This window comes from Chiloscyllium plagiosum, unplaced genomic scaffold, assembly GCF_037043375.1.
Source record: "Chiloscyllium plagiosum isolate Xiang-an unplaced genomic scaffold, Cpla_swu_hap1 HiC_scaffold_36, whole genome shotgun sequence".
NCBI lineage: Eukaryota > Metazoa > Chordata > Chondrichthyes > Orectolobiformes > Hemiscylliidae > Chiloscyllium > Chiloscyllium plagiosum.
This window is the reverse complement of record NW_028270174.1, coordinates 70,655,248-70,679,445: the sequence shown is the minus strand read 5'-3', so window position 1 is coordinate 70,679,445 and position 24,198 is coordinate 70,655,248. Positions and strand designations below refer to the sequence as shown.

The window sequence follows — 24,198 nt, the reverse complement described above, 5'->3', positions numbered from 1 at the left end:
TGTAGCAAATGGCATTATTTCCTCTATCAGACAAAATAATGAACTTCAGAGCAGGAAGCTTATGCAGAAACCGTATAAGTAATGAGTTCAGTCACAGCTTGGGGACTGTGTACAGTTCTGGTCACTCCATCACATGGAAGGATGGAATTGGACTGGAGAGGGTACAGAGGAGATTCTTCATCCTGTGAACAGGGAAGTGCAGTTATGAAGAAAGATAGGAACGGAGGATGCTGAGAGGAGATTTGATTGGGGTGCACATATTGTCAGGGACATGGGTAGAAAGGGAGACAATATCTTGTTGCTGTTAGAGAGCTCAATTACCAGCGGTGAATCTTTAATGTAATTGGATGAAATATTAGAGAAGTGTTGAGGAAAGTTGTTATTTCACTCAGAGTATGGTAGGGACCTAGGAGTCACACATGGAAGAGGAGTACATGCAGAAATTCTCAAACCATTTTAAAAAGGGGCCGGGATCTGCACCTGAAGTCCTACACTGTCTGGGGAGACAGAACAATGGCTTTAACAAACATTAAATCTTGTCCAATGCAGACAGTGGACAGAGTCATCTCCTCTATACTGTGCTATTTTCTGAAGTTTTCAAAGGTTACCAATATCTGATAGGATCAATACGCAGTGATGAGGGATGAGGACAGGGAGGAGCAGTGTGTGAATTGATTAACGTCACAATAATACTGATCCCATCCTTTATACACAATACTACTTCACTGTGTTGGCCTATTTATCCTTCCTGTAGAAATGGGGAAAACCTTTGATTGTCCAGTTCCCAGCCGTGGTCACACTGCAGCCACATCTCCACAATCCCAGCTCCATCTGACCTAGCTATTTACAGCTACCATTTCACTGGCCTTGTTGACAAGTTCCCAGCTTCATTCTTGCCTTATTGAAGGCTGCTCTCAGTCAACTAATATTTCTCACTCTCAATTATTGCATATCGTTCTCTACCATCATTCTGAACTTTACAAAACAAAAAAGATCGCTGCCCCCCAAAACGTTCCCCTACTGACACTGGATCCACTTGCCCCATCTCTTTCCCAAGGACCAGCTCCAACAGTACATGCTCTCTTGGGCTGGACACATACTCCTGAAGTGTGCTCTCCTCCATATAATCCAGGGATACTGGCCCCTCATGACCCTGCACCACCAATAACCCAGTCAATATTTGGATAAATTAAGTTTCTCAGTATCATAATCTGTAGTATTATCATCGCTCTCAAATAACCCTGCATATTTATTCTCTCCATCATTTCCAATGGTTGCTGGCCGACAGACTGTACCTCACAGTGTAATTGTATACTTTTTGTTCTGTAGCTCCAGCCAAATTCATTCTGTCCTTGGACGGATCCTCTTTCTCTTGGACTCCTTAACTAATGCTAATCTCAACCAGTACTTCTACCTTCATCCTTTCCCTTCCCTTCTATCATTTTGGAATCCTTTATCCACAGCAATATTTAACACCCAATCCTGCTATTCCTTGAGCCAGCTCTCGGTGATCAGTACATCAGATTTCCTCACAGCAATCTGCATCTGGAACTCCCCACATTCCGAGTATTCACGTCCATGCAGAATACCTCAAATTAAGGCTTTCTTTCTCACTCCATCTTCCACTGATAAACTTGTTGTTGTAAATTAGTGCCAACTGTATCTCCCATTATTTTGAGAATCCTGGTAGTCTCCTCCACTATTCCTTTTTGGACCCCTTACACACGCCAAGTTATTTTCAATTCCACGCACACACCCCAGAAGGAATTCAGTCCCAGCTCTGTCACATGTTAGCCCATCCAGTTTGTAGAGTTGCTGCCTTCCCCAGAATCAGTCCCAATGACCCAGGAATCTGAAGCCCTTCCTGCTACACCATCGTTCCAGTCACACTCTCATCTACCTAAAACTCCGAGTCCTGTTCTCACTTGTACACGGCCCTGCGAGTATTCCAGGGATTGATACATTTGAGTTCCCATTTGCTAACCATCCACCTAGCTCTCTAAATTCTGATTCCCAGACCACTTCACTCTTCCTACCCATGCCATCCCTACCAACGTGGACATGACCTTTGACTGCTCACTGGCCACCAGACGACTGTCGTGCAGACTCAGTAACGTTCTTAACCCCATTATCCTGGAGTTACAGACACGCTGACACCTTATTCAGTTTCCTGACTCCTCTGTGACTATTGCTCCTCCTTCCTTCTCCCTCCCCTCCTGTACAGTCAGGCTGCTTGTGGGGCCACAGACATGGGTCTGACTGCACCTTCGTCAGCTTCTGAAATGGGAAACTGAATTGGGAGGGAGATGTCAGGCTATACCTGGATTCCCTGGCTGTTTCTCTTCGATTGCCTAGACCCCATCCCTTACTTATTCCAGGCTGTCATGTCTGCAGGGTGGTCTGTTCTGTGTGTGTGCTATCCCCATAACTCTCAGCATGGCAGAGTCTCTAGTCACTGTCTGAGCTCTACTGCCCAGTGTTCATCGAGGACACGAGCAGGCGCTCTGACTTCCCAATGTAACAGAACACATTTTCCATTTGACAAACATGCCTTGCCATGTCTTAAAATGCAACATGACTAGAGTAACTTACTTAATTACTTAGAATTAAGTTAACATCATGGACATCATAATATGGTTAAGTCCCTTATTCCACTGTGGCTTACTGAGCGTAATTTATTATACTGGCTCAGAATTTCACATCCCCCTCATATTTCTGAGATCAATCTTTACTTCAGAAGTTAAAAAATAAATTTGCTGACTTACAGTAATTAACTGAGAGTCACTAATAACGGTGTATTTTATCAGCCAATGAACATACAGCCTTTTATGTGATGGCTCTTGCACTTCAATCAAACTCAGTGCAGGCAGGTCCCAGCAGCAGAAGGTTTTCTCAGTGACTCCCAGATACGTGTAATCCTCCAGCTCCCACTCCACTCTGCTCCCTCACAGGGTCACCGTCTCTGTGACTCCCAGGGACGTGTAATCCTCCAGCTCCCACTCCACTCTGCTCCCTCACAGGGTCACCGTCTCTGTGACTCCCAGCTACATGTAATCCTCCAGCTCCCACTCCATTCTGCTCCTTCACAGGGTCACCATCTCTGTGACTGTCAGGGGCGTGCAAACCTCCAGCTCCCCCTCCAGTCTGCTCCCTCATAGGGTCATCGTCTCTGAATCCCAAGCATGACTAGGCCTCGATCCTCAGTGCTGATTTATATCGTCCCATGTTGGTGCATTCACCTCCAAGACGTGAGTGAGCCTCAAGCTCTGGCTCCATGTTGTTCCCTCACATGGTCACTCCCTCTGACTCACTGTTCATTTCGAGCCTCCTGCTCTGCTGTTTCTCCAACTCCAAGTCCCAGTTGGCCTCAATCCTCGCTGCTGGTTAATATTCTACTGCTCTCTCTCAGGGTCTCTCCCCTTGTGACTCCCAGGTAATGGTAGGCCTCAAGCCTCAGCTGAGATTTATAACAGCCCGTTCCGCACTGCACTCTTACAGGATCGCTGTTGTGCCTGGAAGACAGTGGGAAAGAGGAGGATTAGACAGAGCAGAGGGTGTTACAGTGATTGAGGGAGCTGTATGGGATGGAACAGGTTATCTGGGGAGCTAGGGAGACCTGCAGCAACTAAAGAAGTTTACTGGAAGATAGAGTGAGAGTTGAAGACACAGAAGAAGGCAAAGGAAATAGAAAGATTGTGGCTTGTTCATAATGGAGCTTTGTAGAGTCTAAAGGGCTTTTTCTGAGCTGCTTACAGAGATGTGCAGACTTCAACAAATGCAAATTGAGAGCCAGCAAGTGTTGTATGGTACTGGAAACTGTTGGATGTTACAGAGTTAGAAGACTAGCAGTAACTGGGCAGAATATAAACTTTCAAGCACTGGTGGTCTTCAAGGTCCGTCAGGACATGAAGAGGTGCAGAGAATGGAAGCATTCCAAATAGTGGGATGGTAGGGGCTGGAAGTCATGAGATGGATAAAGAGGACGAAAAGTGCCAATTTAGCACACACTATCATTGTAATTATAGAGATTTAGGAAGGGAATCTGTGCTGTCATTGATTACAGTTATATGGAGAGTTACAGAAGCTGAAGGGGTGACAAATTTAAAAAGGGAGAGATTTTAGGTGATCAGAATTTCCAACGGCTGGTGCAGTGGCTCAGGAAGGCAGCTCACCACCTTCTCAGGAACAACACAAAATCAACAAGAACTGCTGACTCAGCCATCAAAGGTCATGTCCGTGAATGAATGAAGGAATAAAAGATCTACAAGTAGCACTGAGGTCACTCAGGCAGGCTCTTTCAACAGCACTTCCCAAACCCGGAACCACTATACCCTGGAAGGACAGGAGTTCCAGCTGCACGGGAACACCAGCATTTCCAAGGTGCCCTTCAAGCCAGACTCCATCCTCCCAGCACTGTGTCTGTCCCTACACCTAAAGGACTGCAATGGGTCAGGAAGGCAGCTCACCATCACCTTCTCCAGGGAATTACAGATGGGAAGGTAATGGTGATAATCTGCTGTTTCCAGCCAGACAGAAAAATAAATCCAGCAGTGTGTGTGAAATGAAATTTCCCTTTCAGGACAACATGCGGTCGGCACGGTGGCCCAGTGGTTAGCACTGCTGCCTCACAGCGCCTGTAGACCCGGGTTCAATTCCCGACTCAGGCGACTGACTGTGTGGAGTTTGCACATTCTCCCCGTGTCTGCGTGGGTTTCCTCCGGGTGCTCCGGTTTCCTCCCACAGTCCAAAGATGTGCGGGTCAGGTGAATTGGCCATGCTAAATTGCCCGTAGTGTTAGGTTAAAGGGGTGGATGTAGGGGTATGGGTGGGTTGCGCTTCGGCGGGTCGGTGTGGACTTGTTGGGCCGAAGGGCCTGTTTCCACACTGTAAGTAATCTAATCTAATCTAATAATTATGCTGAGCAGGGATAGAGGATTTGTCTGATTGGCACAAGACAGAGAGTGTGAAGAAAGGGGTCTTTTTCACGATGGGAACTGGTGATGAGGGGAGCTCCGCAGGGGCCAGTGTTGGGACTACACTCTACACGTTATTCATTCAGAGTCTGGACAAAGGATGTGAAGGGGTATGAGAAATGGGTTTCCAAGGAAGATCTCAGGGATGAAATTCATATTATATGAGGAGCAGGTGAAGTCTCTGGGTCTGCACTTGATGAAGTTTCAGAGGCAGCGGCAGAATCTCATTCAAACTTACAGAATACTGAGGGGCCTGGATGGAGTGGATGTGGGCAAGATGTTTCCACGAGCAGGAGAGACTCAGGGCCAAGGGCATAGCTTCAGAGTGAAGGGAATACCCTTTAGAATAGAGATGTGGAGGAATTTATTTAGCCAGAGGGTGATGGATCTGTTGAACTCACTACCTCATGGGGCTGTGGGTACTAAGTGATTCAACATATCTCACTCAGAGATAGCCAGGATCTTGATGAGTAAGGAGATCAATGGTTACAGGGAGTAAGTGAGAGAATGGGGTTGAGAAACAATTCAGCCATAATCAATTAGTGGAATAGACCCGTTGGACCGAATGGCTTAATTCTACCCCTATAAATGGACTGCGCTTTTTCCATAGATTTTTAACTGTCCAGTTATCATTTCTAGCATATCGTTTACCATACAATCCAACACTTTTCTGATTATTGCTGTCGCCTCTTGGTTTCAGATCAATTGCAGAAAGCTACACCACAGAAAAAATGGGAATCCTTGTGTATAAATCTCAGAAAGGTGGCATACAGGGCCAGCAGGTCATAGAGAAGGTAAATGGAATGCTGGCATTGATTCCAAAGGGAATGGAGAATAAAAATAGGGAAGGCTTATAATAACTATAGAGGACTCCTGTCAGCCCGCACTGAGAATACTGTGATCAGGTTTGGTCCCCTATCTGGAGGGAAAATGTCCTCGCATTGGAGGCAGCCCAGAGAAGGTTCACCAGGCTGTTTTTTCAAAATGGAGGGATATTGATGAGAAGAGATGGAGAAGGTTGAACTTGCAGTCGTTAAAATTTTGAAAATGACGCAAATTTATTGATACACCAAAGATTCTTGTGTTCTTACAGATTAGGTACTGAGACATTTTCTCCTGAGCAAGGATCTGTAACTGGAGATAAAGGGGAATACAGACACCAGAGAAGCTAACAGAGAAAAGCTGGGTCGGAGAGACTGGAGGATGTTACAGAGTTCGGGTGGTTTGAGATCACTGTTGGTGGTTAGAGATCAGATGGTTGGCGGGCTGAAAGATGTCAAGGAGAGTTACAGGGTTATCAGTTCTGAAGGGGTTACAGAGATCAGGAGGAATATAGGGACTAGAAATTACACAAATGGGGTGGTCATTGGAGCTACAGGAGATACAGAGACTGGGAGGGTTGTCAGGTCTGGAGATTACAGAGATATTGGTGGTAGTTGGAGCTACAGGAGTTTATAGAGACTGGGAGGAATTGGACGGACTGGAGATTACACAGATTTGGGCGGTAGTTGGAGCTGCAGGAGTTTATAGAGACCGGGAGGATTGTTGGTGCTGGGAATTACACTGACATGGACAATAGTTGGAGCTGCAGGAGTGAGATGGGGGGGTTGAAGGAGTTGGTTCAGTTCATACAGCCAGAGAGAAGTGTAGGGATTGGAGGAGCCAAAGATGCTGAGAGTTCTCGGGCTGCAGTAGTTCAGAGAGCTAGAGAGGACTGTGAAGATAGGTTTGCAGCATTCCCATCAGTTACACAGAGATGTGGAGTGCTGTTCTGGAGGAGGATACAGAAATCGACAGGGTTGCAGACACTGGAATATATTACAAAGACAGTGAGCTGGAGTATTTGAGGAGTTTACAGCGACCGGATGCATTGAGGAGTTGGAGACTGCTACAGGTGTTAAACATGCTGCAAGGGATCAATAACCTTACATCAATTAGGGGGATTGGAAGCTCTGGAGATAAAGAATGAGAAATGCAGTAATTGAAGAATAGCACAGAGATGGGGAGTAACATATGAGTTAGAGGAATTATAACATGAGATGAGCTGTATTCAATGGAGTCAGGAAACATACAGGGAGATCTGAAGGGACTACAGGTGATCAAAAGGACAGTGAGGCTTCTCAGTGTAGGATTGGGGTAGTTTACACAGACAGGGAGTATTATATGGAATGTTGCTATTTACAGAGATTATGAAGTTGTACGGAATTGAGGAATGAACAGAGATATGGAAGGCTGTAGTTAATGATGACATTTGCTGATGTCGGATGCTGAGGTTCTGGAAATTATATGGACCGGAAAGCTGGACAATCTGTCCGAGCTTACAGAAACAGGATCAGCAATAGAGCATGGAGACACTAACACAGATAGGGAGCATTGCACTCACTGCTTTAGGGATGGTAGTAGGGGAGTGTAACATTAACACAGATAGGGGTGTAAGAGCTGGAGAAGGTTATGGAGATGATTCGATTGATGGAGAGACTAGAGGAGCTTACATTGACAGGGCGGGTGATAGCGACGGCAGAATGTTACATAGATGGTAAGTCTTGTAGAAACTGATTGGGAGAGTCACAAGCACTGGAGTTGGTTCCACAGATCGGGGGTGTTGCAGGGACCTGAGAGGATTACGCAGATAGGGAGGATTGTAGGATGCCCACATTTTCAGAGTGTTTCAGGAATGGAAAAGGTTACACAGTTAAGGAGGGATGTTAGAGCTGTGGGAGTTCACAGAGACTTGGAGGTTTGAAGGGTTTGGGGCTGTTTATAGATAGAGGGATATATTTAGGGACAGCAAAATGGAACGCAGAGGGTGAGTTTAGATTAGATTGCTTACAGCATGGGAACAGGTACTTCGGCCCAATAAGGCCACTCCGACCTTCCAAAGGGTAACCCACCCAGACCCACTTCTCGCTGACAATGCACCTAACACTACGGGCAATTTAGAATGACCAATCCACCTAACCTGAACATCTTTGGACTGTGGGAGGAAACCCACGCAGACACAGGTAGAATGTGCAAACTCCATACAGACAGTCACCCAACGCTGGAATCGAACCTGGGATCCCCTGGCGCTGTGAGTCACCATTGCTCACCACTGAGCCACCGTGCTCCCCCAAATTGCAGAATTACATGAAGAGATATTGTTTGAGGTGCTGGGAGGGCTGTCGGGGGTGGAGGAGCAAATAGAGATGTGGAGTGCTGTTGCGGCTTGAAAAGGGTCTGGAGGTGTTAATACAGATAAGGAGGTTGGTAGGGATGGGAGAAGGTTACTGAGGTCGTGTGGTGCTATAGGCCAGGAAGCAGGAGTGTTATAGGGCCTGCAAAAGGTTACAGTGATATCATGTTCTCCTGGGGCTTGAGGAAGATACACAGGTGGGTACTTTGGTCCAGGCTGGAGGATTTTACAGTGACAGGGGCACTGTAAGTATTGTACAAGATTACAGAAATCGGGATTATTGTACTGAGATTAGTGAGATTGGGCATGTTATCGACACTGGAGCAATTTACATATGGGGAGGGTCATCAGCATTGGAGCAGGTTTCAAATATACAGCAGGATTATGGGAGGGGTGCAGGTTACAAAAATAGGAACTTTTCTGGGAATTACAAGCATTCACTAGCACAAATGAGTTGGACCGAAAGGCATGTTTCCTTGCTGTATGACTGTATCACACAAGAGACAGCGTGAGGGGTGAATATAGAACAGAAAGATCCCAGGTTTCAATACCATCTCCTTGAGGGAGACCTGCTTTCCCCTCTGTTGTACTGATCCTCACTAGGACAGCACAGGCAGGATTGATAACTGTCAACTTACTGTATTGTCAGACGAAGGCTCAGTACAGCAGAGATGAAAATTAACAAGACGGTGGGGATTGACCCAGGGACCATCATGCTCTGTGTTCGTTCTTCAACACCGTATCTATGTCATGTCTTCTGGACCAAAGTTCGATCCCTTAAATACACTCTGCTCTGTTCACTGTGAGTGATCTTACCTCACTGCAGGATTTACTGAAGGCTCCAGATCTCACTCTCCATTTCTCTGGCTGACCGACTGTCTTCAATGTGGTGATGAAGGAAACAGGAAGTGGGAGTTCTGCTGAGTCAGGAGCATCCTGAGTACCTACAGGATACAGAGAAATGAACAGAATGGGAAATTAGACTGAAGGAGTCAGGATTACACATGAAGAATGGCACTGAGTCCCGCAGAGATCTGGAATATTCCAGTCTCCATCCCTGGCTTGTGCTGCCCGTCTCTCTGGAGTGGAGAATTCTGTTGCCTCAGGATCTGGAGTAGCTGCAAAAGGTGCGGTCACCGGCAGCAATTAGACCCTCACAGTGACAGATATCACATGGAGAGAGACTGCGTGATATCACCAGAGTGCAGGAAGGTATCAGGATCAAACCACGGTTAGGAAGAAGGTGCACTGGGATCAGTACTCAGGGCTGAGGGAGCTATCAGTGGGCCAGGCAATGGCCTCGTGTTACTCTCACTTGACTCTTCATCCAGAATTTAATGCCGGTAGCAGGGATACCCATCTGACTACTGAATACACTTTAAGTAAGAAAATCTGTTATGTGCCGCAGGTCTGGCCTACATATGAATCCAGACCCAGAGCAAGGAGGTTGACGCTCAACTGCCCACTGGAATGATCTGACAAGCCACTCAGCTCAAGGGCAGCTCGGGGGTGGGCATGAAATGCTGGCCAGCCAGAGACAGCAACATCCCATGAATGAAATAAAAACAACACTGCAGGGAGCAGTGTCCTGGCCAATCATGTCGGTAGGTTTATGGACAGGGCTTTAAACTGACAGATAGGATGCAGGGACAGGATTCAGGTGAAAGGAGCTTTCCAAATCCAAAGAAAAAAGGTGACGCATCAGAACAGCATAAGGACGTGACAAAACAAGCAGAAGGGAACGGGAAAGGGACAGAGTTTAACTAAAACTGTACACCAGTGAATTAGGCTGTGACAGCAATTTCTGGGAAAAAGTCAATTACAGTTTTTTTTTTGGAATTGTCAAAGTATCAGCAATAACTTGCGACACAGGGAAAAATAAGATTTGGTCACCAGAAAGATGTGTTTACAAGAGAAACTGTGCTGTGTTCTAAATAGGGATGGTTATAATTGCAGGAAGAAGTTTCAGGAGGCTGAAGAGGATGAGAACTGAACGAATAGACACAATTAGGAAGATTTGCTCGGAGTGCCAGAGGTAACAGAAACACCAATGTCTTGATCTGAAACAGATGACCCAGGCTGGGATGGGTGTGGGGATTGGAGGTGGTTTCACAGGGAGGGTTTGGGGGCAGGTGGGATGCTCTGTTGGACGTGGGCGGAGGGTGATATTGGATGGGTTTGGGGGTGGGTGGGGTGCTCTGTTGGAGGCGGGCAGAGGGTGATGTTGGATGGGTTTGGGGGCAGGGTGGGTGGCAAGTGGAGGGTGGCGCTGGACGGTTTTAGAGGCGGGGGGTGTCGTGGGTCAGTGTTGGATGGGTTTGGGGGCAGGCGGGGTACTCTGTTAGAGGCGGGCCTAGGGTGATGATGGATGGGTTTAGGGGTGGGGTGGGTGGCAAGTGGAGAGTTGCTTTGGACGGTTTTGGAGGCGGGGGCGGCGTGGGTCGGTGTTAGATAGGTTTGGGGGCAGGCGGGGTGCTCTGTTGAAGGCGGGCGGAGGGTGATGTTGGATGGATTTGGGGGTGGGAGGGGTGCTCTGTTGGAGGCGGGCCTAGGGTGATGATGGATGGGTTTAGGGGTAGGATGGGTGGCAAGTGGAGGGTAGCGTTGGACATTTTGGAGGCGGGTGCGGCGTGGGTCGGTGTTGGATGGGTTTGGGGGCGGGCGGGGTGAACTGTTGGAGGCAGGCAGAGGGTGATGTTGGATGGGTTGGGGGGGCGGGTGGCAAGTGGAGGGTGGCGGTGGGCGGGACTTTGTGGCGGGGCTGGCGTGGGTTGGTGTTGGAAGGGTTTGAGAATGGGTGGGAGGCGATGTTGAGGTGTGAGTGGGGCGGTGTTGGAAGGGTTTGAGGCCGAGCAGTGGGGTGTTTTCGGGGTTGGCGGGGCATGAGGGCTCACGCATGGTTTGCTGCTGCCTAGTCACCTCAACAGGGACTAGACATTATCAAAAGCTCCGAGCCCCAGAGGAAAGGCATGGAATCGATTAATCGAATAACCAATTATCTGAATGTACTATTGCCCGCCCATCTCGTTCAGATAATCGAGGTGCCTGTGTAAACAGCTGGATGTTAACCTGGTGTTGTGTGATTTTTACCTTCACCCTATCAACCCCTGCTCGATCCTGCTGAATGGCCCCAATGGTGGCCCTGTTCCAGTTTAAGACCTTAATCTGTGGACCTGTCTGATCTTTTTCCATAACTATGTTAAAAATAAGACAGTTGTGGTCACTGGACCCAAAGTGCTCTCTGACTGACACTTCAGTCACTTGGCTGACCTCGGTTTCTGAGAGGAGGTCCAGTGTTGCATCCACCTGAGTAGCATAAAGCCCTGTACATCTTGATTTAGGAAATATTCTTAGACACATTTGACAAATGCCACCCCGTATGGTCCTTTTATACTCTGGGTGACCCAGTAAATCCATGGGAAGTTAAAATCTCTATCCAATACTACTCTATTATTTTTATAGGTACCTGAAATCTCACTGCGCATTTTCTCCTCTCGTACCCGCTGGCTATTTGGGGGACTAGAACACCATCCCAGCAGACTGACCACCCCCCTTTTTGTTTCTAACTTTTAAAAATATGGCCTCATTTGATGACCACTTAACAATATTGTCTCTCAGCGCTGTTTTTCTGTCCTCTCTAATCAAAGGGACAACTTCCCCTCCTCGATTACTTGTCCTTCTGTCACGCTTGTAGCTTCTGTATCCTGGAACACTGAGCTGCCAGTCCTGCCCTTCTCTCAGCCATGTTTCTGTTATGGCTATAATATCCCAGTCCCCAGAGCTAATCCATGGTCTGAACTTGTCTGCCTTACCAGTCAGACCTCGTGCGTTGAAATTAATGCCTTTTAAACCAGAAGTCTTTTCCCTCCCTATACTGTGCCCAGATATCCTGGATAGGAAACTTGCTTTTGGTGGCTCATGTATTTTCCCCTGACGAGTTGATGGCCCTGTCTTATTCAGAGTCTCTACTCCCTGCCAAACTAGTTTAAATTCTGCCGGGTAACACTAGCAAATCTCCTCCCAGTGATACTGGTGCCTCTCTGCTTCCAGTGAAAACCATCCCCCCTGGTACACGTCACCTCTACCCAGAAGAGATCCCAATGACCTAAGAACTGAAAACCCTACCCCCTATACCAGCGCCTCAGCCACACATCCATTGGCCAATCTTTCTAATTCTATCCTCACTGGCACGTGGCACTGGGAGTAATCTGGAGATCATTAACCTCAATATCCTGTTTTTTTAACTTCTTACCTAACTCCCTGTACTTATTTCCCAAGGGCCTATCCCTTTGTCTACCTCTGTCACGTGGGCCGATGTGCACAATGACCTCTGGATGTTCACCCTCCCCTTCAGAATGTTCAGTAACCGCTCAGAGACATCCTTGACCCTGGCACCCTGGAGGCAGCACACCATCGGGGGGCTCTTCTGCAGCCACACAGTCTCCTGTCTGTCCCCCTCACAACTGAGTCTCTTATCAGTATTGCAATCATTAGACAGGATCTGGCAAACAGAGACAGGGAGGAACTACCTGCTGTTGGGTCGATATTAGGAAAGTGGGAGTATTTAAAAGTGATGCTGTGAAAACTCGGGGCCAGTGTGTTCCTTGAAGAGTGAAGAGTAAAGGCAGCAACTCCAGCGAATACTGATCAAGTGATATCGTGAGTTTGATAAAGAAAATCCACTTCAATAAAATCAGGTGAAGCCATTCACAAGTATAGAGAGGGCAAGGGGATTGTAGAAAATGAGGGACAAACAATGGTCATGAAGTACATTTGGCAGATACAACTGAGGAAAAACCACAAGATGTTTGATCACCATCGTTAGCATAACAGGCTTCCCAGCGAAAGGGTGAGGCCTGTTAGAAACTAAAGGGACAATCTGTGCATGGAGCCAGAGGAAGTAAGTGAGGTCTTCAATGAATACTTCCCACCTGTATTCACACAGGAGAAAGGCAATGTAGCCGGGGATTTCAGTCGTGATGGTGAGGTTCTAGAACATGGTAAGATCAATAAGGAGGGGGTATTAAATGTTTTCACAGGCATAAATAGGTGGAGAAATCCACAGAGCCCAATGAAATGTACCCCAGGCTGCTATAGGAGGTAAGGAAGGAGATTGCTGGGGCCCTGGCGGATATATTTAATGCTTTGCTGGCCACAGGTGAAGTGCCGAATGACTGGAGGATCGCTAATGTGGTTCCTTTATTCAAGAGCAGCAGGGACAGGCCAGGTAATTACAGAGCAGATAGTCTGATAGCAGGGAGAGGGAAATTATTGGGAACAATTCTGAGGGACAGTTTGAATTCATAACTGGAAAGGCAGGGATTGATTAGGGTTAGTCAGCACGGATTTGATACAGGAAGACCTTGTCTGGTGAAATCAGTTCAGTTTTTTGAAATGGTGTCTGAAAATACTGATGAGTGCAGTGCAGATGATGTGGGTTCCAAGGAATTCTTTCAGGCCTTTGACAAGATCCCACAAGGAAGGCTGGTCCAAAAGGGAAGAGCCCATGGGATCCAAGGCAAGTTGGCAACTTGGATCCATAATTGCTGGAGGGTTGGTTTTATGATTGAAAGCCTTTGCCCAGCGAGTGTACCGCAGAGACCTATGCGGGAACCATTGCTGTTCCTTAGGGGCATTAATCACTCATATTTGAAAACAGAAGGTATCATTATTAGGTTTGCAGATGACATGAAAGGTGAGGGTGTTGTCCACAGTAAGGGGGATGGCCTCAGGCTACAGTCTGAAGGTTGAGGCTGGGACAGAATTTCAACAGAGTAATTTCAATTGATAACCAGGCTAGAGCACAGCAGGCAATGAGGGAAAACTGATGAATTAAATTGCATTTACTTTGATGTAAAATGCCTGACAGGTAAGGCAGATGAACGCACGGCATGGATACAAACATGGCTCTGGGAAATCACAGGAATTACAGAAACACAGCTGAGGGAGGGACAGGACTCGCAGATCATTGTTCCAGAGGACAGATTCAACAGGAAGGATAGAAAGGGAGGCAAGGGAGGAGGGGGAGTAGAGTTTTTGATCAGTGAAAACATCACTGCAGCACTGAGAGAGGATATTCCTGGGGATCGCCCAGTAAAGCTGTTATGGAACTGAGAAATAAGAATGAATAATCAGTTTGATATGACTGTACTACAAGCCCGCAGTAGTCAGCGGGAAATTGAGCAGCAAATATGTCAGAGATCTCAGATGTCTGTAAGAAGGATAGGGTTGTAATGGTTGGGGATTTTAACTTTCCAAACCTAGACTGGGGGACTATCATTGTGTTCGCAGCTTGGATGGGAGGGATTTGTTCAGTGTGTTCAAGAAAACTGTCTCAATCAGTATGTAACTGGCCCGACTGGAGAAAAGGATAAAACCTTCGGGAAACAAGGGAGAGAAAGGGGCTGAAGTGTTTGTGGGGCAGCACTTTTGCAAAGTCACCACAATTCTATTAGTTTGAAAATAGCGATGGAAAAGGACAGGCTTCGCCACAAGTTAAAGATCAAAACTGGCCTTGCCCCGTCCAGAAGGTATTAGGCAAGACTGTCCGAAAGTTGATTCGTGGAGGCTATTTGGAAGTAAAGGAACGTCGGGCAAGTGGGACTCTTTCAAAAGAGAGATTAATTAATATTTCAGGGCCAGCATATTCCTGTTAGTGTGAAGGACAATGCTGACACAAGTGGGATACACTGGATGACTGGGGATATGGAGGTTCTGGTCAAGACAAAAGGGGGCACATGTCCTATGTAGCCAGCTGGATTAAGTCAATCCCTTGAAGAACATTGTGGGTGTAGTAATACTCTTAAGAGGGAAACCATGAGGGCCTAAAGGGGAACTGACAGAGCTTTGGCAGATAAGGTTCAGGAAAATCCAGAGAGATTCTAAAAGTATCTTCACAACAGAAGATTAACTCGAGACAGAATGTGACCCCTTAAAGTCATCTATGTGTGAACCCACAGGAAATGGGTGAGATCCAAAACAAATACTTCACGTCAGAACTTACTGCGGAAAACACAGTGGGGAAGCAGGGAAATGAACAGTGATATTTTCAAACGAGTCCACATTGGAGAACAGGAGGTGCTGAAGGTTTTCAAACACATTAAAATTAGACAACTCCCTGGGAACCAATCAAGTATATCCCAGGATATTGGGATAAGTTAGGGAAGAAACTTACAATGATATTTCTATCACTGGTGAGCTGGGAGCCTGGAGGTTGCCTAATGTTGTGCCAGCATTTAGGAAAGGCTGCGACGGAAAGCCAGGGACATAAACACCAATTAGCTTGACGTCGGTGGTGCAAATGTTGTTGGAAGCAATTCCGCAGGACAGGACTTGCATGTGGGAAGGCAACGCTTGATTAGGGAGAGTCAGCACAAGTTTGTGCATACAAAGTCGTGTCTCTCAAATTTGATAGAGTTTGTTGAAGACATGACCAAGAAGATGGATGAAGGCAGAGCAGTAGACGTTGTCTATGCTGACTTCAGCAAGGCCTTAGCCAGGGTTTAGCCTGGTGCAATGGTTAGTAAGGTTAGATCACATGGGATCAGGGAGAGCAAGACAAACGGACACAAAATGGGCTTGACAGTAGGAGACAGAGGATGATGGGAGAGGGTTGTTGTGCAGACTTGGGGCCTCTGACCAGCGGTGTGCCATAAGCATTGGTGCTGGGATCACGCATGTGCATTATTGACATAAACAAGAATATATAAATTATTGTTAGTAAGTTTGTGGATAGTAAAATAAATGTTATAGTGGGCAGTGAATACAGTTATCAAAGGTGCTCTTAACCAACTGAGCCAGTGGGTCAAGAAATGAAAGATGGAGAAAAATTCAGGTGTTGGATGTTGTTAAGATAAACCAGGGACGACAAACACAATTAATGGCAGAGCTCTGAACAGTGTTGTCAAACGGAGAGAGACCAAGGGATGCAGTTACATTGTTCCTTGGAAGTGGTGTCACAGGTGGACAGGATGGGGAAAGCAACATTTGGCACACTGGCCCTCGTGGGTCACAGCATTGAGTACATGAGTTGGTACATCATGATACGGCTGTTTCAGACATTGCTGGGACACCAGTTGGGGTACTGTGTAGAATTGTGATCCTCCTGCTTTAGGAAACATATTCTGAAACTGTAAATGGAGCAAAGATTGATGAAGGTGTTACTGATACTGGAGCGTTTGACAGAAACAGAGAGGCTGGATAAGCTGGAAAGCAACATGGGTGGAATGAGATAGATTTGGCAGATAAGGTTAAGGAGAATCCAAAGAGATTCTACAGAATACAAGTACAAAAAAGCTACTAGAGAGACAATAGGGCCCCTCAAAGATCAATAAGGCCATCCATGTGTGGAACCACAGGAGATGGGCGCGACCCAAAATGAATATTTCATGTCAGAACGTACCGTGGACGAAGGAAACAAAAGGAAATAAATAGTGATGTCTTGAAAGGCGTCCCCATTACAGAAGAGGTGGTGCTGGAGGTCTTAGCACACAAAGGTAGAGAAAGCCCTAGGTCCTGAATAAGTGTATCCCAGAACATTGTGGCAAAGTCGCAGTGGGGACTGTGGCAGAGATATTTGTATCATTATCCTTCATATTTCCATTGGGTGTAGGTGGCTGAGGGGTGACCTTATAAAGGTTTATAAAAACATGAGGGGTATACGTAGGGTGAATAGTGAAGGTCTCTACAGCAGGGTAGGGGAATCCATAACTAGAGAGCAAAAATATGAAGTGGGAGAGGAAATACTTAAAAGCGACCAGAGGAGCACATTTCCACACAGAGAATGGTGCACATATTGAATGAGTTGTGCTGAAATGGTAGAGAAAAGTACAATTACATCATGGGAAAGACATTTGGGCAGGTACATGAAGAAGGTTTGACGGGATCGGGACCAAACGCAGGCAAATGCGACTCGTTCAGGAACCGTGGTCAGCATGGACTAGTTGGATCGAAGGAACCGTTTCTGTTCTGCATGGCTCTTTCTCCAGTTATTGGAGGAGGAGACTACTGAGATAAGGCATGTTGTAGGCATTGAAGCAAGTTACAGAGATAGAGATGGTAGTCTGGAATGCAGTATATTTCAAATATGTGGAGGGACTATCGGGAAGGGAGAATGTTACAGGGACAGGAACTGTTATAGGAGTTAAAAATTATTGAAGACACTGGTCCACGAGACATGGTATATGTACAGGGTTGGAGGGGGAACACAGAACAGAAAGATCCCAGGCAGGATTCCCACGCACTCATGGGAAGCCTGCTTTCCCCTCTGTTATACTGATGTTCACTAAGACATCACAGCCTGGATGGATAACTGTGACACTCCGATGCTGTCTCAGTACAACAAAATTTACAGTAGGGGTGGTGATTGTCCTGGGGTGTGTCTGTACTGTGCTCCCCCTCCAGAACTGTATCTAAGTCATGTCTTGTTAGCCGATGTTTGGAGCCCTCTCATTGCTCTCTGCACTGTGAGTGATCTTGCCTCACTGCAGGATTTATTGAAGGCTCCAGATCTCCCTGCACTTTGTCTCTCTGGCTGACCAACCATCTCAATGGGATGATGGACGAGATACCCAGCAGTTGGGAAGTCTATTTTTCCTGATTACCTGTAGGAGACAGAGAAATAGGCAGGATGGGAAATTAGATTGATGTAGTGAGGATTACACGTGGAGAATGGCACTGAGTCCCACAGAGATCTGGAAAATTCCAGTCTCCATTCCTGGCCTGTGCTGTTGTGTCTGTCTGGACTGGAGAATTCTGTTGGCTCAGGATCTGGAGTAGCTGTAAGAGTGAGAGACACTGACAGAGGCAGAAATTGGACCCCCACAGTGAGGGATACCACATGGAGAGATACTGATTGATATCACTAGAGTGCAGAAGGTATCAGGATTAAACAATCATGAAGGAAAACAGGTTTAGCTCCATGATGCACTGGTATCAGTGTTCAGGGATGACTAGCTTGTGAGCAAGCGAAGTGATGGCCTAATGGGGTTATTGCTAGAGCATGTATCCAAAACCTCAGCTAATGTTCAGGGGAGGCAGGTTTGAACATCACCAGCTGAAATGGTGGAATTTGAAATAAATTATTTTAAAAATAGTAATTGACAATCAATACATACCATTACTGATGTACAATAAATTCAAACACTTCTCCTTTCGAGATGGACATCTGCCCATCCTCACGTAGTCTGCACGACGTACCCACAGCAAAGTGTTTGCCTCTTAATTACCCTCTGAAATGGACAAGCAAGTTAATCAGCTTTAGTGCAGCTAGGACTGGGCAAGAAAGGCTGGTCAGCCAGAGACACCCACATCGCATACCAGATTTTAAAAAAAAATCCATTTGGATGGTCCCACTGGAACCATGCAGGGAGCACTGTCCTGGCCAATCATGTCAGTATGTTTATGGACAGGGCTTTAAACTGACAGAGATTATGCAGGGACAGGGTTCAGGTGAAAGGAGCTTTCCAAATCCAAAGAGAAAAGGTGACGCATTGGAACAGCATGGGGATGTGGCTGAAGACAAGCAGAAAGGAACAGGAAGGGACAGAGTTTAACTAAATCTGTACATCAGTGAATCGATTTGTGACAGGAAATTGTGAGAAAGAGTAAGTGATGTTTTTTATTGAATGGACAAATTGTCTGCGATAAGGTAGACTGATCTGTAACACAGAGATTTAGACACCAGGGACACGTGGTTATAGGGCGAATAAAAGTTGTAACATAAATATTCAATGGTTAACAAGCTTGTGGAAAACCAGTCAAAATGGGCAACACGAACAATAATGGATAACAAATGTATTACAGAGAAAGCATTTGGTCTCAGATCATGAAGTAGAGTCAGTCTGAATGTAATTCTGGCTGCTAATTGCCAAGGACACAAGCAGCAGAACAGTTTTAGCCACCGAACAGCATTGCATTGCTTATCACTGCATTAGGAGAAAGTGAGGTCTGCAGATGCTGGAGATCAAAGTTGAAACTTTATTGCTGGAACAGCACAGCAAGTCAGGCAGCATCCAGGGAACAGGAGATTCGACGTTTCGGGCACAGGCCCTTCTTCAGGAATGAGCAGAGAGTGTTCAGCAGGAGAAGATAAAAGGTAGGGAGGAGGGACTTGGAGGAGGGGCGTTGGAAATGTTGGAAACTTATCACTGCATTAAACAGGAACTCATTGGAATTTTTAATAAGAGCATTGTGATAATTCAGTGCAACTTCAATATTCATATAATCTTGACAATCACACTGACAAGAGTGATATTCGAAGAGGAGATTGTAGAATTTTTTTCAGTGTTTCTTTGAATAATACATTGTGCAACTGGCTAGGGACGTAACTATCTCAGAGCGACTGTTGTGTCATGAAACGTAGTGAATGAGTAATGTTACCTGGGGAGATCCTCTGGGAAATTGTGAGAAAGTGCAGTTTAAAGAAATATAAAGTTTTAAAGTGAATCACAAATAGGACAAGATACAACTGGAAACAAAAACAGCCAATTACATGAGTTTGAGAGGAGAACTGACCAAGGTAAACAGGCTAAACAGACTGAAACATGTGTCTGTACATGAACAGTGGAAAACATTTGAAGGAACAGTGTAAAAAACACTCAACAAAGGACATCCTATTGAAAGAGAAAATCCTCAGCAAGAAATTCCCACCAGTCCCTCACTCAGGTCAATATTAGATTATGAGGCTTACAAGATCACTACAAAGTACTTAAAATCCTGAAATCAGAGAGAGTTTAACCAGTAAGTGTTAAAGGTATTGCAAAGGGGCTGCGAACATGAGGAGAGCAGTGGGAAGGGGGATCATTGTCAGGAGCTAATTACACCACAGGAACAGGGAGAAATGAAGTTGCTGAAGGTGGTGAGAGTGGTATAGAGAGTGGTCATGGCCTGAACGGTGTTACAAAGCCAGTATGGATTGCTGCAGCTGGAGAGGTTTGCAGAGGTAGTGAGGAGCATATACATTTTTATTTATTTATTCATGGGATGAGGGTGTCATTGATTAGACCAGAATTCTTTGCCCCACAGCTAATTGTCCAGAGGGCAGTTAAGAGGCAGTCATATTGCTGTGGACTGGATTCACATGTCAGCCAGACCAGGTTAAAATGTCAGATGTCCTTCCCTCAAGGAGGTAAGTGAACGAGAGGAGTTCTTTAGACTGATCAACAATGCTTTTATAGTTGCCTCACCGATGTCTTGTACAGCCACAACATGACATCCCAACTCCTACTCTCAATGCTCTGCCCAGTAAAGGTAACCACCCCAAACGCCTGCTTCACCAGTCTGTCTACCTGTGACACCACTTTCAAAGAACTGTGTACCTGCATCCCTGGGTCTCTGACTGACAACACTACGCAGGGTCCGAACATTAACTGTACAAGTCCCACCCTGGTTTGTTTCACCAAAATGGAACACTTCACATTTATCTAATTAAACTCCATCTGCTATTCTTCACCCACTATCCCAGCAGTACTGTTCATCCTTTTGAATCAGATAACCTCCTTCACTGTCCACTTTACCACCAATTTCAGTACCACCCAAAAAAACTTACCAGGAAACCAATACTCCCATCCAAACCATTTATCCAAATTACAACAACTCTGCAGCCACTGCACCGCTGGTCCCATATCTCCAGTCAGAAAAACAACATGTCTGCCACCGCCTTCTGCCTCCTACCATCAAGCCAATTTTATATCTAGTTGACTAGCTCCTCCTGAATGCCATATCCTTTTACATGGACCTGAGCTTATTACTCAGTTTACCATATGGAACGTAGAACACAGAACAGTACAGCACAAGACCCCTAAGCCATGATGCCATGCCAACTTTTATCCTGCGGTAAGATCAAACTAACCTACAAAACCTTCATTTTACTGCCATCCATGTGTCTATCCAAGAGTGTATTAAATGTCCCGAATGTATCTGACTCTCCTACCACTGCTGGCAGGGCATTCCACCCACCTAACAGCTTTTTTGTAAAGAGCCTATCTCTCCTTAACCATCCACCAATCACCTTAAAATTATGCCTGCTCATAATAGCCATTAATGCTATGGTATAAAGAAGTGTCTCACTATCCACTCTCTCTCTGCCTCACATCATGTTGTTCACCTCTACCAAGTCGCCCCTCACCCTTCTTCACTCCAATGAGAAAAGCCTTACCTCCCTCAGCACAGGCATCATCCTGGTAAATCTCCAATTTACCCTCCCTAAAAGCTTCCACTGCCTTCCTGTAACGAGGGGACCAGAACTGAACACAATATTCCAAGTGGGGTCTAACCAGGGCTCTATCGATCTGAAGCATAACCTTACAGCTTTAAAACTCAATCGCCCAGCTAATGAAAGCCAACACAACATATTCCTTCTTAACAACCCTGTAAGCTTGGGTGGCAACTTTGAGGGATCGATAGACGTGGAACCCAAGATCCCTCTGTTCCACAACACAACCAAATATTCTGCATTTAACCCATTCAAGTTTGACCTTCCACAATGAATCACTTCACAATTTTCCAGATTGAACTCCATCTACCACTTCTCAGTCCAGCTCTGCATCCTGTCAATATCCTGCTGCAACCAACAACAGACCTCCACACTATCCACCACTCCACCAACCTCCATGTCATTGGCAAAATTACTAACCCACTCTTCCACACCCACATCCAAGTCATTTTTTTTTATAAAATCAAAAAGCAGAGGTCCTGGAACGGGTCCCTGCAGAATACCACTGGTCACCGAGCTCCAGGCTGAATGCTTCCCATCTATCATCCCTCTCTGTCTTCTATGAGCCAGGAATTCTGTATCCAGACAATTTTCCTGTATCCCATGCCTCTGTACTTTGTGAATGAGCCATAAATGTGTTTTATCACATTCTCAAAGGATTCAATAAGATTTGTGAGGCACGATCTGGCCCTACCAAAGCCATGCTGACTATCTCTAATCAAACTATGGTTTTCCAAGGAGTCATAAATCCTGTCTCTCATAGTCCTCTCCAATAATCTGCACACCACAGACATAAGAACAAGAGGTTTGTAATAACCAGGATTATCCCCATTCCATTTCTTGAACAAGGGAGTAACATTTGACACCCTCCAATCATCTGGTACGACTCCGGTGGACAGTAAGGCTGCAAAGGTCATCGCCAAAGGCACAGCAATCCCGTCTCTTGATTTCTGCAGTAACTTTGGGTACATCCCGTCTGATCCAACAGACTTACCTATCCTTATGTTTAGAAAATATACAGCACATCCTCCTTCTTAACATCAACCTGTTCACATATATCAGTCCTTTTCATGCTGTCCTCACAAATGACAAGGTCCCTCTCAGTAGTGAATCCTGAAGCACAGTATGCATTAAGGACCTCCACTACCTCCTGTAGCTCCAGGCCCAAGTTCCCTCCACTATCCCTGACCGGCCCTACCCCCACTCTGGCCATCCTCTTGTTCCTCACATAAGTGGAGAATGCCTTATGGTTTTCCTTAATCCTTCCCAACAAAGCTTTTTCATGCCCCCTTCGGGCAGTCCTAAGCCCATTCTTCAGTTCCTTCCTGGCTACCTTCAGAGTCCCCAGAGTGTGGAAACAGGCCATTTGGCCCAACAACTCTATACTGACCCTCTGATGAACATCCCACCCAAAACCATTCCCACACCCTATTTCTCTCCATGTACCTTAACTAACGTGTCAATACTACACATCCCTGAACACTGTGGGTAATTTAGTATGGCTGATTTGGGCTGTGGGTGGAAACTGGAGCACCTGGGGGAACCCCACGCAGACACGGGGAGAATGTACAAACTCCACACGGACAGTCGCTCGGGGCTGGAATTGAAATCGGGTCCCGGGTGCTATAAGGCAGCCGTGCGAACCACTCAGGCATTGTGCTGCCCCCATATAACCCTATAGAGGTCTAATGATCCTTGCGTCCTCAACCTTATGTAAACTTCCTTCTTCCTCTTGACTAGATGTTCTACACGTTGGAACCTTGTCAAATGCTTTGTTGAAGTCCATGTGGACAATGTTGACTCTCTGCCTTCATCTATCTCTTGGCCACCTCCTCGAAGAGTCAATCCAGTTTGTGAAATACGGTTTCCCACTCACAAATCCATGCTGACTATCTCTAATCAGCCCTTGCCTTTCCAAATATGCGTAGCTCCTTTCTCTCAGAATCTCCACCAACAACTTCCCCATGACTGGGCTCACTCCTGGCTTTTCCCTGCAGCCCTTAAGTGATGGAACAGCATTAGCCACCCTCCAGTCTTCCGAAAACTCACTGTGTCTGTTGATAATATAAATATCTCTGTTAGAGACACTGCAATCTCTTCACTAACTTCCCATAATATTCGAGGATAAACCTAATGAGCTACTGAGGATTGATCTACCTTTATTTGTTTTAAGATTCCAGCACTTTCTCTTCTCTGTTGAGGATTCTTTCCAAGACATCACTATTTATTTCTCCAAGCTCCCGATCTTCCATGTCTTTCTACACAGTAAATTCAGACAAGTTTTTTTTTGTTTAAGATCTCACTCATCTCTTCTGGTTCAACATATAGGCGACCTTATTGATATTGAAAGGGCCCTATTCTCTTCCTAGTTATTCTTAAGCCCTGACTGAAACTTGCATAAAGGCTTCTGAAAATTCAAATAGTACATTTCCCCCATACCACCACCCACCACACCCTTATCTATTCTGCCATTCATATTCACACCAACAAATAAAATCCAACAAGCTCAAAAACACATTCTCCTTTATAAAATGTGTTTCTAAGGGTCCAGTTATTTTTTATTGATAGGTCCTTTCTCACTCATTTCAGCACGCTCCTCACTTACTGTCAGGCTAACACTATTTGGTTTCAGACTGACAGCAGAAAGGGTTGTGCGAGTTCTTGTTTATCAATCTGAAAAAGGTAACTTACAGAGTCAGCAGGTCATAGAGAAGGCAAATCAAATGTTGCCACTTATTAAAAAAGGGAATGGAGTCTAAAAATAGGAAGGTCTTGCTAAAACTATGCAAGATACAAGTCAGACCACACCCAGAATACTATGAACAGTGTGAGTGCCCGAA

At 45.9% G+C, this 24,198-nt stretch overlaps 1 long non-coding RNA gene across 1 annotated transcript in view; it reads right to left on the bottom strand.

Moving 5' to 3' along the window:
* Nucleotides 1-2,927: 2,927 nt before the first annotated feature.
* Nucleotides 2,928-24,198, bottom strand: part of LOC148139981 (uncharacterized) — a 65,650-nt gene continuing 44,379 nt past the window's right edge. The window contains exons 4-5 of the long non-coding RNA XR_015753282.1: nucleotides 8,962-9,089; nucleotides 2,928-3,512 (exon numbers count right to left, since the gene is read on the bottom strand). This is a non-coding gene — a long non-coding RNA (uncharacterized LOC148139981). The remainder of the gene's footprint in view (nucleotides 3,513-8,961; nucleotides 9,090-24,198) is intronic.